The sequence below is a fragment of the Nicotiana tomentosiformis genome, chromosome 6 (assembly GCF_000390325.3).
Source record: "Nicotiana tomentosiformis chromosome 6, ASM39032v3, whole genome shotgun sequence".
NCBI lineage: Eukaryota > Viridiplantae > Streptophyta > Magnoliopsida > Solanales > Solanaceae > Nicotiana > Nicotiana tomentosiformis.
The window spans coordinates 66,591,351-66,606,787 of record NC_090817.1 but is presented as its reverse complement, the minus strand read 5'-3'; the positions used below and the strand labels follow the sequence as shown (position 1 = coordinate 66,606,787).

At 38.3% G+C, this 15,437-nt stretch overlaps 1 long non-coding RNA gene across 1 annotated transcript; it reads right to left on the bottom strand.

The window, feature by feature from the left end:
• Positions 1-3,461: 3,461 nt before the first annotated feature.
• On the bottom strand, positions 3,462-4,847 carry LOC104108272 (uncharacterized). The gene is made up of 3 exons (XR_011409145.1): positions 4,444-4,847; positions 3,929-4,210; positions 3,462-3,753 (listed from the first exon to the last, which is right to left on the bottom strand). It is a non-coding gene; the product is annotated as an uncharacterized lncRNA (long non-coding RNA).
• Between the last annotated feature and the right edge of the window lie 10,590 nt (positions 4,848-15,437).

The following is a 15,437-nucleotide window of genomic DNA, read 5'->3' as shown; positions in this document are numbered from 1 at the left end:
AGATATTGATTTGGAGGTCCGTAGGTTGGGTTGAGGCTTTTTGGCGAAAGTTGTAAAGTTGAAGATTTGGAAGGTTGAGAGGTTTGACCGAGAATTGACTTTATTGATATTTGGTTTGGATTTCGGTTTCGATAGTTGGAATAGATCCTTTGTGTCATTTGGGACTTACATGCAAAATTTGAGGTAATTCGGAGTTTAATCGATATGTTTCGGCATTGGTTTTAGAAGTTGGAAGTTCATAAGTTTTATTAGGCTTGAATTGATGTGTAATTTTTGTTTTTGGTGTTGTTTGATGTGATTTGAGGCTTCGAGTAGGTTCGTATTGTATTTTAGGACTTGTTGGTGTGTTTGGATGGGGTCCCAAGGGCTCCGGGGACGTTTCTTATGGTTGTCGGATGATGTTTTGGACTTGAGGAACTGCTGAATCTGTGCTTCTGGTTTCCTTCTTCGCAATCGCGAATATAGGGTCCTGATCGCGCAGAGTAATTTCAGGCAGGTGAGTCTTTGTTATTTTCATTCGTGAGCATATGGACGCGTTCGCGAAGCCTTGGGGTTTTTGTTCATCGCGAACGCGGGGTATCAGACGCGTTCGTGTAGAAGGAATGGAGGGCTTGAGGATGTCACGCATTTGTTCATCACGATCACGTGGTCAGGTCCGCGATCGCGTAGCTTTTGAGTGTTGGGCATCGCATTCGCGACTAGGCTGTCGCGTTCATGAAAGAGGAATGAGCGGCTGGTGATTTTTGTTCTTCGCGATCACGAAGAGTAATGACTGGGCAGACTGTTACAATCCCATTACGAGGATTAGAGTTATTATATCATATTTTGAGTTGTAGAGCTCGGTTTGGGCAGTATTTGAGGGGATTTTCATGTCTTGAATCGGGGTAAGTATTTTTTACTCGGATTTGTTCATTTATCATGATTGCATCCTTATTCTTATCATTTATTTGGTGATTTGAAGTAGGAAAAATGGGGATTTTGTAGAAACTTTTCTATAATGAAATTTGGGGATTTGAAGGTCGATTTGGAGACGGAATTGGATTATTTTGGTATGGTTGGACTCATATCGAAATGGATATTTGGAATTTATGAGTTTGGCCGAGTCCCGGGGTATGGGCTCGGGATTGACTTTTAGATTTCGATAAAATTGAAACTTTATTGTTCGAAGGTATTTTCTACGACATTATTTGTTGATATTGAGTTGTTTGTGACTAGATTCAAATCGTTTGGAGGTCGATCAACATGGAAAGGGTTTGTTAGAGTATTGATTTGCGCGTTTTGAGGTAAGTAACACATCTAAACTTAGATTTGAGGGTATTTAACCCTGAAGACTACATTATATGAAAGATATTTGGGCGACGTACGCGCTAAGTGACAGACGTATGTACGTGCACCGATGAGATCATAGCTTGGGGAGGCCTTTAGGTTATTACCGTGCTTGGTTTGCTATCATACCTTGTTATCCCCCGCGTTTCATCTACTTGTTTGGTTATTTGAATTGTGATTCATGTTAGACATCATGTCTAGGCTAAGTGCTAATTGTTTGAGACTTGATAGGGCTATTCTTGCTATTTCTGAGTTATATACCTTATTTGTACACATGTTCTCAGTCATGATACTATATCCGTATATGATATCTCTGTCTCAGTACTTCTTATTTGATTCCTCATATATTGTTGATACCGCTTAAGGGTAACACTGTTAAACTGAATATTTTGAGATGTGTTTATTTGAGACTTGAACGGTAAATGACTGAGTTTGGGCCATAGAGCCGGTTGGTATTTATTTTGAGGTGACGCGTACGCCAAGCCCATATTGGGATAAGTGTTATTGTTTTGGGGTGATGCGTACACCATGCCTCACTATTAGGCTAAATGATTATGATTAGCGCTTGGGCAGGATCCGCCCCGCCAGAGTCTGACATACCAGCAGATATGTCGGGCACTTTTACATTGCTAAGTGTGAATATTTTGATGGATCCACTATGATATTTCGATTTGACATGTATAATTGTTATGTTGGCATAGAGATGTACTTTCCTCATGCTAACTGATAAATGAAATGCTTTACCTATGTTGGGTTTTAACTGTTATACTTGAAAGCATGCCTAAATTCCTGTAATGTGAACAAGTTGAACATAATATTCTTGAGCTACCTGTCTCTACTAATTTTCCCTTTTATATTCTAAACTGTTACTCGTTATTGATATTGGCATCTGACTTTTGTTTCTGAGCTCGTCACTGCTTTTAACCCAAGGTTAGTATTACTTATTGAGTATATGGGGTCGGTTGTACTTATACTACACTCTGCACTTCGTGTGCAGATCCAGGTGCATAGTGATTTCCAAAGTTGAGTGGCTATTAGGTGTTGGGAGACTACGAGATAGCTGCTATGTCGTCCGTAATCCTTGAAGTTCTCTTTCAGTTATTTCTATCTTTACTGTTCTATTATTCAGACAATTGTATTTGAGGATTTTGCTTGTATCTTGTTATTCAATAGTACTCGTGTACTCGTTGATACCAGGTTTTTGGGATGGTTGCAGTACTATTTCAGTTATCTTTATCAGATATTTCATGATATTTTTTTATTGTTGAGTTATTAGACCATGTTTAATTGATTTCATTATTATTACGTGACTGTATGCTTACTTAGCGAGTTGGGGTTAGGTGCGATCAAGATTAGTGAATTTTGGATCGTGACATTTTGATAGCAAAAGCTTTATGATTCATACGTACAAATTTGCTTCTATTACCTATTTTCTAAATGTGTTGCTGTTTGTTAGCTACATTTGCTTTTTAGCTCAGCCATATGCATGTTCACTGTGAGTTTATCTATCATACATGTATAGAAAATACTAAATTAGGTCACGTAAAAGATAATTATAGATATTCATAATAAATAAAATTAGTAAGATGAAAAATCAAACAACCACTACAACACGTTATATTACACTCTTTACGTTTATTGTAATATATATAAGTAAATTAACTAACTGCAAATAAATGTCATCCATTGTTAGCTAGAGCAATATGATGGAAGCAATGACGTAAGAGTTGATCAAAGCAAGTTAAATCACTACTAAAAAAACGCAAATTTCTTACGGACGTTCCGTAGGAAATTGGCTCATCGGGAAAGGAAACGTCGCCGACGAGCCAACGACTAATTTTGAGGTAAAAATATATTATTAAAAAATGAATAACGATAAATTATTTTTCCTGTTATTGAGAGAAAAGAGGGTGATTTGTTGAGTTTGTAATGAATATTCATCAATTCGATGCGATAGAGGACGGGATGTGTTATCCATTTCGTTAGTCAGTTGGTAGAGGTCAAAAAGGGTGGATGCATTATATCAAGTAAGTCGGTTATAAGTGATTTAAAATTTATAATATATTTATATATCGTTTATGTAAAAACATATTACACAATATATATATAAACTTTAATGAAATTACATCCTAGAAGCTGGTTACTAGCTTCATCATGTTATACTACTCATCTTGAACTAGAAGAGACTTCAGTAAGGGCACTTGAATCAGAGCTCACAGAATCAGAAAAGCATGAGGAAGAAGTTCTATCATCACTTAAGTCTCTCCTCATAAAATCATAAGACAATATCGGCTCCGCTACTATTTCAACATGCTAAGCTTTGTAATCTTCAATACCCATTCCTAAGATTTCTTCATGACTTTGTTCATTTCTCTTCCTCAAAGATATATGACAAAGAACCCAGTTGCCAATCTGAACTAAGGAATTCTGCAGCCACAGAAGAAAAGGCAAATAACAATTTAAAATATGCCATATATCAACCGTGGCAGATTCAACAATGAGCTTATATAGGCAGAGTTAAATATACATGATATCTCAAAATTCATCCTATGAACTCAAAAACTTACAACGTATATATCATCATTTTAATCAAGAATATTACCTGAGGAGATTTCTTGAAATGATGAAAAATATAAAGAGTGGATTTATGGGAAGAACAAGACGATATTCATGCATGATCCAATCAGTTTTAAAGGCATGATGACTTTTTCGGCCTTTGTAGAAAACCAGAGTCTTTTTCATCCCAAGAACGGGCTTCCCTCTTGGACATGTAATTTGCTTGTCTAAACCGGGAGGCTTCCAGTAACCACTCACAGTTGACCTATATATTCGTTTGATTTCCATTCCTGTATTTGGCTTCCTTGTTGCTGAAACAATATATGTCCTGCTCCACATCATCTACAATATCAAGTACATGTGCATCCTACATATTTGTCTAGTATATATCAACTCTCAATTTTGCTTAAAGGTTTTCAATTCAACTTTGCATAATTGCGAGTAATGACGAAATCAGAATTTTTACCGAAGGGTGTCAAAATATAAAGAAGTAAATACACGAAGAAATTAGCTGGCGTCAACATATAGTAATATATACATATAAAAATAAAATTTACCGACCTACACAGTGTAATTTTCCAATAAACAGGTGTCAGTTGACATGCCTTGGAATAAGGTGGCTCCGCCAGTGATTGCGAGTCCGCTCTTGAGAGCGAACTTCTCGGCTTGAGGTACTTTAGTGTACATGAATAGAAAATAAGAGGCTTATGGATATCATGGCGATGCTGCTTCATGTCAGGATCACTTGTGTGAGTTTGGGTGAAGACCAGAGTATTTTGGGAAAACCAGTAATGTCTTGAAATGGAATCAAGAGTAGTTTGAAGTTGAGTTGGTATAATAGTGGCTTGGACCAGTATTGTAATAGAAATGGTCGATTTCTTTGGTTTGGTCGAGTGCTACAGACACCTTATGAGACGGTTTTTGTATTTGACCATCTATGTGACTTGGTTGAGATTCAGTGCCAAAGGCTTAACTGTGTGAAAGTAAGCCCAAGTACTATGTTAATTTTTTTGGGAAAGTTACACCGTATACCCTTTTAAAGAACCTTTAATACACTATGCTTCAATTATAAAATTATATGTAGTACACATCAATTAATTACCTCACATACCTATTTAGTTAAAGGACAATAACTACCTAATAAATATGTTCCCTAAATTAAAGGAAGCTATATACACAAAGCAAATCTACTCAAAATCGTATTCCATCCGTTTCAAACTTGGACTAAAATTAAAGAACAAAATTTTATCCATTAAACAATTTTTTTACTATGGGAACCTTTGTCGTTATAGAAGTTTATCTTCCTCTATACAATAAAAAAAAATACAGTAAACTAATCATTGTATACTATTAAAGAATGTTAATATTCCAAATAAAATAATATATACACAATAAATATAAATAAAAGTATGTTTGATTTGAATATTGTATTTCAAATTAGAATATTGTGATATGTTTGATTTGAATACTATATTCCAAATTAAAATATTATGGTATATTTGATTTGAATACTATATTCCCAATTAGAATATTGCGATATGTTTGGTTTTGAATATTGTATTCTTTATTAGAATATTATATTGTGTTGGTTTGAATACTATATTCTTCATTAATCAATTGTAATTTGGTATGTTTGGTTTGGATAATGTATCGATCACAAAAATACTTTGGTATGTTTGGTTTGAATATTATATTCCAAATTAGAATAGTGTGATGTGTTTGATTTGAATATTGTAATTTTAATTAGAATATTGTGGTGTATTGGTTTGAATAGTATATTCTAATATTTCTGTAGTTTAGATATTGTATCCCAAATTAAAATATTTTTATCTTATTTTAACCTTTCTTTTGATTACATAGATGTAAGAGAAAAACAAAAAAGATGAAACACTTCATCTAACAAATAATTGGTAAAGAAGTAATATCTTGTACAAAACAAATGCTCCATTTTCATATTCTTCCTCCTTCTACACCCACATGCCATAAGAAAGAATAGAGAGAGCTGTTTATTTGGAACAAGAAATCATTGGGGTTCAGATATTTCGGTGAAAATGTATAATCCTAATAACTTGGGATGATGGAGTATTTTAAGGGATTTATCAAGTTGGAGTGAGAGATAATCTATTCCCTTAAAATGTGAGATTTGTTTAATGGCATATAATGATATTAAATATGTAAAAAATAAATAAAGTTTTATAAAATAGGTATAGAATGTAAAAAGAATATTTTAAATGTATATGGAGTTAACTGGTGTTTTCAATATGTATACCGCGTAGATTCCCCTAATTGTTTTTAAAGGATTTAAGTTATATATACTGAAAGTGCAAACATCTTTTATATAATTTGTATACTTTTTGTGATGATCCAAAAATGTCATCTTTAATTTAAACGTTCATTTCTGTGTTCTATGAAGATGTTGAGAGCTTACCTACTATGAGTTACGTATCACTTGAATAGTTGATGTTAGTGGCGTTCCTTTTCTAGTAATATATTGCTTATGAGACCACTGTTAGTATTGTTTTCATGTTGTGTTACGTTAATTGGATTATGTATGTGTTGTTAGGATTGGTTTCTGGGATTCTCTGGTAGGTGGATAGGCCCAGTTACAAAGAAAATTTTGACAAAAGTTTTGAAAATTTTGGGAGTTAGTAAAAATTCGGGAAATTGAAATGGGTAAAAGAAGAGATAAGTTATGTTATGTGTTTGGGGGCGGACTCTACTTCTTATTTGAGGACTATTAATATGATGGATATCAATTGGATATGATAATAAGTGTACGAGACATATTATAAGTGATGTGGGGTCTAAGGAGAGGCCTAAGTGTAAGTCAAGTTGGAAAATTTCATAATAGACTAAAGTTTCAAATGAGTACGCACAAGACCAAAATTTGAACGAGCATATCTACATATATATGTGATGGAAAACTTATCAAATGAAATATTTTCGAGTCTAGTTTCTAACACTTCAAACTGTTCGTCATTTGGACACTCCTACAAGAAGTTATGACCAAATTACCAAAAGCTGGCAGAATGTGATTCTGCGGCCAATTGTGCGACCGTAGAATCATTGTGCGAACCGCAAAAATGGTGCGGTCCATTTTTGCAACCCGCATACCCATTGTGCGGTCCATTGTGCGACCGCAGGCCTGAGTTCGGAGGGTCCATTTTTTTGTTTTCATAACTCGACCATATTTTGATAAATAGGCTTTGGGGCTTATTTTGGGGAAATTATTTGACAATTTTAGAGAGAAGTGAGAGTGTTCTAGAGATAGGAAGAAGCTCAGGTTCTTTGTTCATCAAATATCTTGTTCAAGATTTGAAATCCAATAAGGAAATATCACAAGATCTTCACCCAAGAGGTAAAGTTCTAACCCCCTAGTCTTCAATTTCGAGTTTGGGTAAAGATGGGTGATTGGGAGTGTGATTCTTGGATGTGAGAGTATTAGTTATACATGCTTGTACCAATAAGCTTGTGGAAAGATTGTTGAGTTCAAATGGGTAAAGATTGGGTTGAAAATGGTAGAAATCTTCAAAGAATTTAATTGAGGATTTGAAAGGCAATCCTATATCGGAATTCGATAATTTTTGTATGGTTGAACTAGTATCGGAACGAGTATTCAGATTTTGTGAGTTTTTCAAGGATTCGAGATGTGGGTCCTACTGTTGAATTTTAAAATAAATTTCATATTTTAATCCGGAAAATTTATAATTTCATATGGAATTAGTTTCTACGATTCGTGTTGAGTATGTTGAATTGTTTGTGATTAGATTTGAAGCTTTCAGACATGAATTCGCAAGGCAAAGGTTTATTGGAATCTTGAATTTAGTTGCAAAGAGAGGTAAGTGTCGTGATTAGCCTTGACTTGAAGGAATAGAACCCTTGAATTATTTGTTATGTGAAATTCATGTGAACGATGTATAGGCGAGGTGATGAGTGTCTATACGTCGTCAAATTAATTGTTTGCATAATTATCTAAAAATCATAAATTATTTTAAATCACAAATTAATCGTTATATTAATTATTTATCTCATATTCCTTGCTCAATATTATGCCTTGAATCCATGCTTTGATTGCTATATGCTTATTTGATTTGTGTGACTTAATTGCTACTTGACATTTAGCATACTAAATATTAAATTGCATATTTCCTCCTTAATTTTCATAATTAATTACTACTTGTCATCACTTGTTTCCTAATTAAATCATAATTATTGTATGCTTGTTGTCTTATAATTTCATATTAATTGTTGTATTTATTGAAATAATTTCTTTTATAAGAATTGGTAAATTATATTATTTGAGGAGCGAGTTGCACGCCGCAACAGAAATGAAGGTGAATATATTGGAGGAGCGGATTGCACGCCACAACAAAATTGATTGAAATGAATATATTGGAGGAGCGGGTTGCACGCCGCAATAAAATTGATTGAAAAGACATATTGAGGATCGAGTTGTACGCCGCAACATGATTAAATAAAAATGAATATATTGTGGGATCGGGTTACACGCCGCAATTGAAACTGATTGAAATAATAATTGGTTATGACTGCCGAGTTGGCTTTAACTGTTGAATTGAGTTACCTATTTTATTTATATTATTGTTGTTATTATTATTGTTGTGTATAGGTTAATGTAAGTGATCCGCCTTAGCCTCGTCACTACTTCGTCGAGGTTAGGCTCGGCTTTTCTTGGGTACATGGGGTCGGTTGTACTCATACTACACTCTGCACTTCTTGTGCAGATACCGGAGTTGATCCTAGCGGCGTACAGTAGATTTGCTCGGATTCAGCTATTCGTAGGAGACTTGAGGTATAACTGCATGGCGTTCACAGTTCTGAAGTCCCCTTCCACTTTATCGTAGTTGTGTATTTCTTTCAGACAGCTTCATTTTCATTTAGACCTTCATTTGTGTTATTCTAGTAGCTCGTGCACTTGTGACACCAGTTCTGAGATGGTATTTAGACATCGCTATTATTATGGATTATTCACTTTATTTCAGACTTTATTTTCGCATTTGTTTCTTTATTATTAATTAATTTAAAATTATTTTAAAATAGCTAATATTATTCTAACGTTGGCTTGCCTAGTAAGTGAAATGTTAAGCGCCATCACGGTCCCGAAGGTGGGAATTTCGGATCGTGATAGTTGGTATCAGAGCACTAGGTTACATATGTCTCACGAGTCACGAGCAAGCATAGTAGAGTTTGAAGGATCGGTATGGAGATGTGTGTACTTATCTTCCAGAGGCTATGGAGTTAGGAACAATTTCCCTTTTATTCTACTCTGTCGTGCGACTTTATTCTATCATTGACGATTGAACTCTTCTATTCTTGTCCTCTCGCAGATGGTGAGAACATGCATTACGTCTACAGCCGGACATGAGCCAGAGCCCCCAGTGACAGCTATGACTAGGGGCAGAGGCCGAGGCCGAGGTCGAGGTCGCGCTAGAGGCCGAGGTAGAGGCAGAGGCAGGGCTCAATCTAGAGCTCGAGCAGCAACACCTGTTCTAGAAAATCAGGTGGATTTAGGAGCGGAGGTTCCGACGCAAACGGTACCTCTTGGAACAGTTTAGGTTCCGGAAGGATTCATAGCTACTCCAATACTGCAGGACGCACTAGTTCGTTTGGTGAGTCTTATGGAGGGTGTGATCCAGAATGATACATTTTCAGTGGTACCAGCCATCTCACAGGCTGGGGGAGGAGCACAAACTCCCACTACTCCCGCTCCGGAACAGATAGCTTCCCAAAATCAGGTTCCAGTAGCTCATCCAGTTGGGGTAGTTCAACCAGTTATTGTGGCACAGGCCGGTGATCGGCCTTCTTTGCTGAGATTGGACAAGTTTACCAAGCTATTTCCAATCCATTTCAGTAGTACACCTTCTGAGGACCCACAGGATTTTCTGGACCACTGCTATGAATTATTGCAAAACATGGGAATAGTTGAAAACAATGGGGTTGATTTTGCTGTGTTTCAAATGACTGGTTCCGCCAAGAGGTGGTGGAAAGATTATGTATTTACTAGACCAGTTGGTTTGCCTGCACTTACTTGGGAGCAGTTCTCGCAGCTATTTTTGGAGAAGTTCCTTCCTATCACACTGAGGGAGAATTACCGCAAACAGTTTGAGAGTCTCTAGCAGGGCAGTATGTCGGTCACTCAGTATGAGACCCATTTTTTGGATCTAGCCTGTCATGCTTTTCTTCTGCTTCCTACCGAGAAAAAGAGGGTGAGGAGGTTCATTGATGGACTCGTCCAACCTATCAAGCTACAGAAGGCCAAGGAGACTGGGAGTGAGATTTCTTTTCAGACGGCTGCTAATGTCGCCAGGCGGATTGAGATGGTTCTTTCTTAGGAGAGAGGGCCAGTGTCAGATAAGAGGCCTTGTCATTCCGGTAACTTCAGAGGTGCCTCATCTGGTGGAAGGGGTACTTTTGGTAGGGGACATCTTCCCAAGCCATTTTATTCAGCACTTCAGACTTATCACTGTGCTTCAGAGAGTCATGGCCCTTATGTTCCCTACCCTGGGTAGCTAGCATTCAGTGCATATTTAGCTCCTATCAGTGCACCACCACTTCAGAGTCACTACGGTGGTTATCCGCCCCGTCCGGGTCATCTTCAACTTCAGTAGCCATGACAGCAGGATGAGTGCAGGAACATTAGTCACATCAGGAGGAATTGCCCTAGGTTGTTGAATAGTAGATCTCAGCAAAATTCTCGTGCCATCATACCAGCACCAGTTGCTCCACCGCCCGCCCGACCAGCTAGGGGCAGGGGTCAGACTGTTAGAGGTGGAGTTCAGACTGCTAGAGGTGGAGGTCAGACTGCTAGAGGTGGAGGCTAGCCAGCTATGGCCTGTCCCAGAGATGTAGTTTAGACTGGTGGGGCCCAACCCCGATTTTATGCTTTTTCAGCTCGACTTGAGGCCGAGTCATCCGATGCCGTGATCACAACTATTGTTCCTGTTTGCCATAGAGATGCTTCAGTTTTATTTGATCCAGGATATACTTACTCCTATGTGTCCTCTTACTTTTCTTCATATATGGTTATGCATCATGATTTTCTGAGTACTTCTGTGTGTGTGTCCACACAGGTGGTAGATTCTATCGCTGTAGACCATGTCTATCGTTCGTGTGTTGTTACTATTAGGACTCTTGAGACTAGCGTGGATCTTCTACTTCTTGATATGATAGATTTTGATGTTATCTTGGGAATGGATTAGTTGTCACCTCTTCATGCTGTATTGGACTGTCATGCCAAGACGGTGACCTTAGCCATGCCAGGGTTACCTTGAATAGAGTGGAAAGGTACTCTTGGTCATTCTACAAGCAGGGTTATTTCTTATATGAAGGCTCGGCGTATGGTCGAGAAGGGATGTCTAGCCTTTTTGGCTTATATTTACAATCCCAGTGCGGATGTTCCTTCTATGGATTCAGTCCTAGTTGTCCTTGAGTTTACAGATGTATTTCCTGCAGATTTGCCGGGGATGCCACCCAACAAGGATATTGATTTGGCTCCGGGAACCCAGCCCATTTCTATTCCATCATACTGTATGGCCCCTCCAGAGCTAAAGGAATTGAAGGATAAGTTACAAGACTTGCTTGATCAGGGATTCATTAGACCTAGCATCTTGCTCTGGGGTACACCCGTGTTATTTGTAAAGAAGAAAGATGGTTCAATGCAAATGTGTATAGATTATCGGCCGTTGAACAAAGCTACTATCAAGAACAAGTATCCATTACCAAGAATTGATGACTTATTCGATCAGCTTCAGGGTACCAAGGTATTTTTGAAGATTGACTTGAGGTCTGGCTATCATCAGTTGAAGATTAGGGCATCTGATGTCCCTAAGATAGCTTTTCGGACTCGGTATGGGCATTATGAATTTCTAGTGATGTCATTTGGGCTGACAAATGCCCCAAAAACATTTATGGATTTGATGAACAGGGTATTCAAACCCTACCTGGATTCTTTTGTGGTTGTGTTCATTGATGATATCTTGATTTACTCCAGTAGTCGGGAGGAGCATGAGCAACATCTTCGAATTGTGCTTCAAACTTTGAATAATAATCAGTTATATGCCAAATTTTCAAAATGTGAATTTTTGTTAGACTCAATTGCCTTTTGGGGGCATGTTGTATCGGCAGAAGGCATAAAAATGGATCCTAAGAAGATTGAGGCAGTTCAGAATTGGCCCTAGACCTACATCAGCTACAGAGATCCGGAGTTTCCTGGGTCTGGCAGGTTATTATCGTTAGTTTGTGGAGGGATTTTCATCTATAGTATCTCCATTGACCAAATTGACCCAGAAGGGTGCCCCATTCAGATGGTCAGACGAATGTGAGTTGAGCTTTCAGAAGCTCAAGACCGCTTTGACTATGATGCTAGTATTGGTATTACCCACAGGTTCAGGATCTTATACGGTGTATTGTGATGCATCTTGCATTAGGCTTGGTGCAATATTAATGCAAGATGACAGAGTGATTGCATATGCGTCGCGACAGTTGAAAGTTCATGAGAAAAATTACCCTGTTCATGACCTAGAATTGGTAGCCATTGTTCATGTGCTGAAGATTTGGAGACATTACCTTTACGGTGTCTCGTGTGAGATATTCACAAATCATCGTAGTCTACAGTATCTATTTAAACAAAAAGTCTCAATCTGAGGTAGAGAAGATGGTTGGAGTTATTGAAATACTATGATATCACCATTCCGTATCACCCTGGAAAGGCCAATGTGGTGGCCGATGCTTTGAGTAGAAAGGCTGTGAGTATGGGCAACCTTGCGTATATTCCAATCGGTGAGAGGCCGCTAGCAGCAGATGCTCAGACTTTGGCCAATCAGTTTGTAAGGTTAGATGTTTCAGAACCCAGTCGGGTTCTAGCCTGCACAATCGCTCGGTCTTCTTTATATGAGCGCATCAGAGAGCGACAATATGATGATCCTCATTTGCTTGTCTTTAAGGACACAGTGCGGCACGGTGGTGCCAAGAAGGTTGATGTGGGAAATGATGGAGTTCTACAGATGCAGGGTCATATTTGTGTTCCTAATGTGGATGGGCTTCGTGAATTAATTCTTGAAGGGCCCCATAATTCCTTGTATTCTATTCATCCGAGTGCCTCCAAAATGTATCAAGATTTGCGACAAACATTATTGGTGGAGAAGAATGAAAAAAGGATATAATTGCATATGTAGCTCGGTGTTTGAATTGTCAGCAAGTTACGTACGAGCATCAGAGACCTGTGGTTTGCTTCAGAAGTTATAAATTCCTGAGTGGAAGTGGGAGAGTATCACTATGGATTTTGTTGTTGGACTCCCACAGACTAAGAAGAAGTTTGACGCAGTATGGGCCATTGTGGACATGTTGACCAAGTCGGCACATTTCATTCCAGTGGCAATTACCTATTCTTCAGAGCGGTTAGCAGAGATTTACATCCGAGAGATTGTCCGCCTTCACGGTGTGCCTGTGTCTATTATTTCAGATCAAGATATGCAGTTCTCCTCGCACTTCTGGAGAGCTGTACAATGTGAGTTAGGCACGCGGGTTTAGTTAAGTACAATATTTCATCCACAGATAGACGGACAGTCAGAGCGCACTATTCAGATATCTGAAGATATGCTTCGCGCTTGTGTTATAGATTTTGGAGGTTCTTGGGATCAGTTCTTGCCACTCACGGAGTTTGCTTAAAATAACAGATACCAGTCGAGCATTCAGATGGCTCCGTATGAAGCATTATATGGGAGGCGATGCCGTTCGCCAGTTGGCTGGTTTGAACCGGGAGAGGCTCGGTTGTTGGGTACTAATTTGGTACAAGATGCCTTGGATAATGTCAAGATTATCCAGGATCGACTTCGCACAGCTCAGTCTAGGCAAAAGCGTTATGCCGACCGTAAGGTTCGTTATGTTACATTCATGACTGGAGAAAGAGTATTGCTCCGAGTTTCACCTATGAAAGGTGTAATGAGATTCAGAAAGAAGGGCAAGTTAAGCCCTAGGTATATCGGACCCTTTGAAATTCTTTAAAGGGTGGGTGAAGTAGCCTACAAGCTTGCACTACCACCTAGCTTATCAGTAGTTCATCCGGTATTCCATGTATCCATGCTCCGGAAAAATCATGGTGATCCGTCCCATGTGTTAGATTTCAGCTCAGTTCAATTGGACAAAGATTTGACTTATGAGGAGGAGCCGGTAGCTATTCTAGCTCGGCAGATCCATCATTTGAGGTCTAAGAGTTATCCTTCAGTTCGGGTGCAATGGAGAGGTTAGCCGATTCAGGCAGCTACCTGGGAGACCGAGTCGGACATACGGAGCAAATATCCACATCTTTTCACCAGCTCAGGTACTTCTCTAATTCCATTCAAGGACGTACGCTTGTTTTAGAAGTGGAGAATGTGATGACCCAAAAATATCATCATTAATTTAAACGTTCATTTCTGTGTTCTATGAAGATGTTGAGAGCTTACATGCTATGAGTTACGTATCACCTGAATAGTTGATGTTAATGGCGTTCCTTTTCTAGTAATATATTGCTTATGAGGCCACTGTTAGTATTGTTTTCATGTTGTGTTACATTGATTGGATTATGTATGTGTTGTTAGGATTGGTTTCTGGTATTCTCTGGCAGGTGGATAGGCCCATTTACAAAGGAAACTCTCGCAAATATTTTGGAAATTTTGGGAGTTAGTAAAAATTTGGGAAATTGAAATGGGTGAAAGAAGAGATAAGTTATGTTATGTGTTTGGGGGCGGACTCTACTTCTCATTTAAGGACTATTAATTTGATAGATATCAATTGGATATGATAATAAGTGTACGAGGCATATTATAAGTGATGTGGGGTCTAAGGAGAGGCCTAAGTCTAAGTCAAGTTGGAAAATTTCATAATAGACTAAAGTTCCAAATGAGTACGCACAAGACCAAAATCTAAACGAGCATATATACATATATATAAGGAGTTATGTGATGGACAACTTATTAAATGAAAGATCTTGGAGTCTAGTTTTTAACGCTTCAAACCGTTTGTCATTTGGACACTCCTACAAGAAGTTATGACCAAAGTACCAAATGCTGGCATAATGTGATTCTGCAGCCAATTGTGCGAACCGCAAAAATGGTGTGCGAACCGCAAAATGGTCATGAACCTGTCCAGTGCAGCCCATTTTTCGGCATCGGTTTTGCGGTCCATTGTGCGACCCGCATACCCATTGTGCGACCGCAAACCTGAGTTCGGAGGGTCCATTTTCCTATTTTTATAACCCGACCCCATTTTGATAAATAGGTTTTGGGGCTTATTTTGGGACAATTATCTGATGATTTTAGAGAGAAGTAAGAGTGTTCTAGAGAGAGGAAGAAGCTCAAGTGCTTTGTTCATCACAAATCTTGTTCAAGATTTGAAATCCAACAAGGAAATATCATAAGATCTTCACCCAAGAGGTAAGGTTCTAACCCTTAGTCTTTAATTTCGAGTTTGGGTAAAGATGGGTGATTGGGAGTGTGATTCTTGGATGCGAGAGTATTAGTTATACATGCTTGTACCAATAAAATTGTGGGAATATTGTT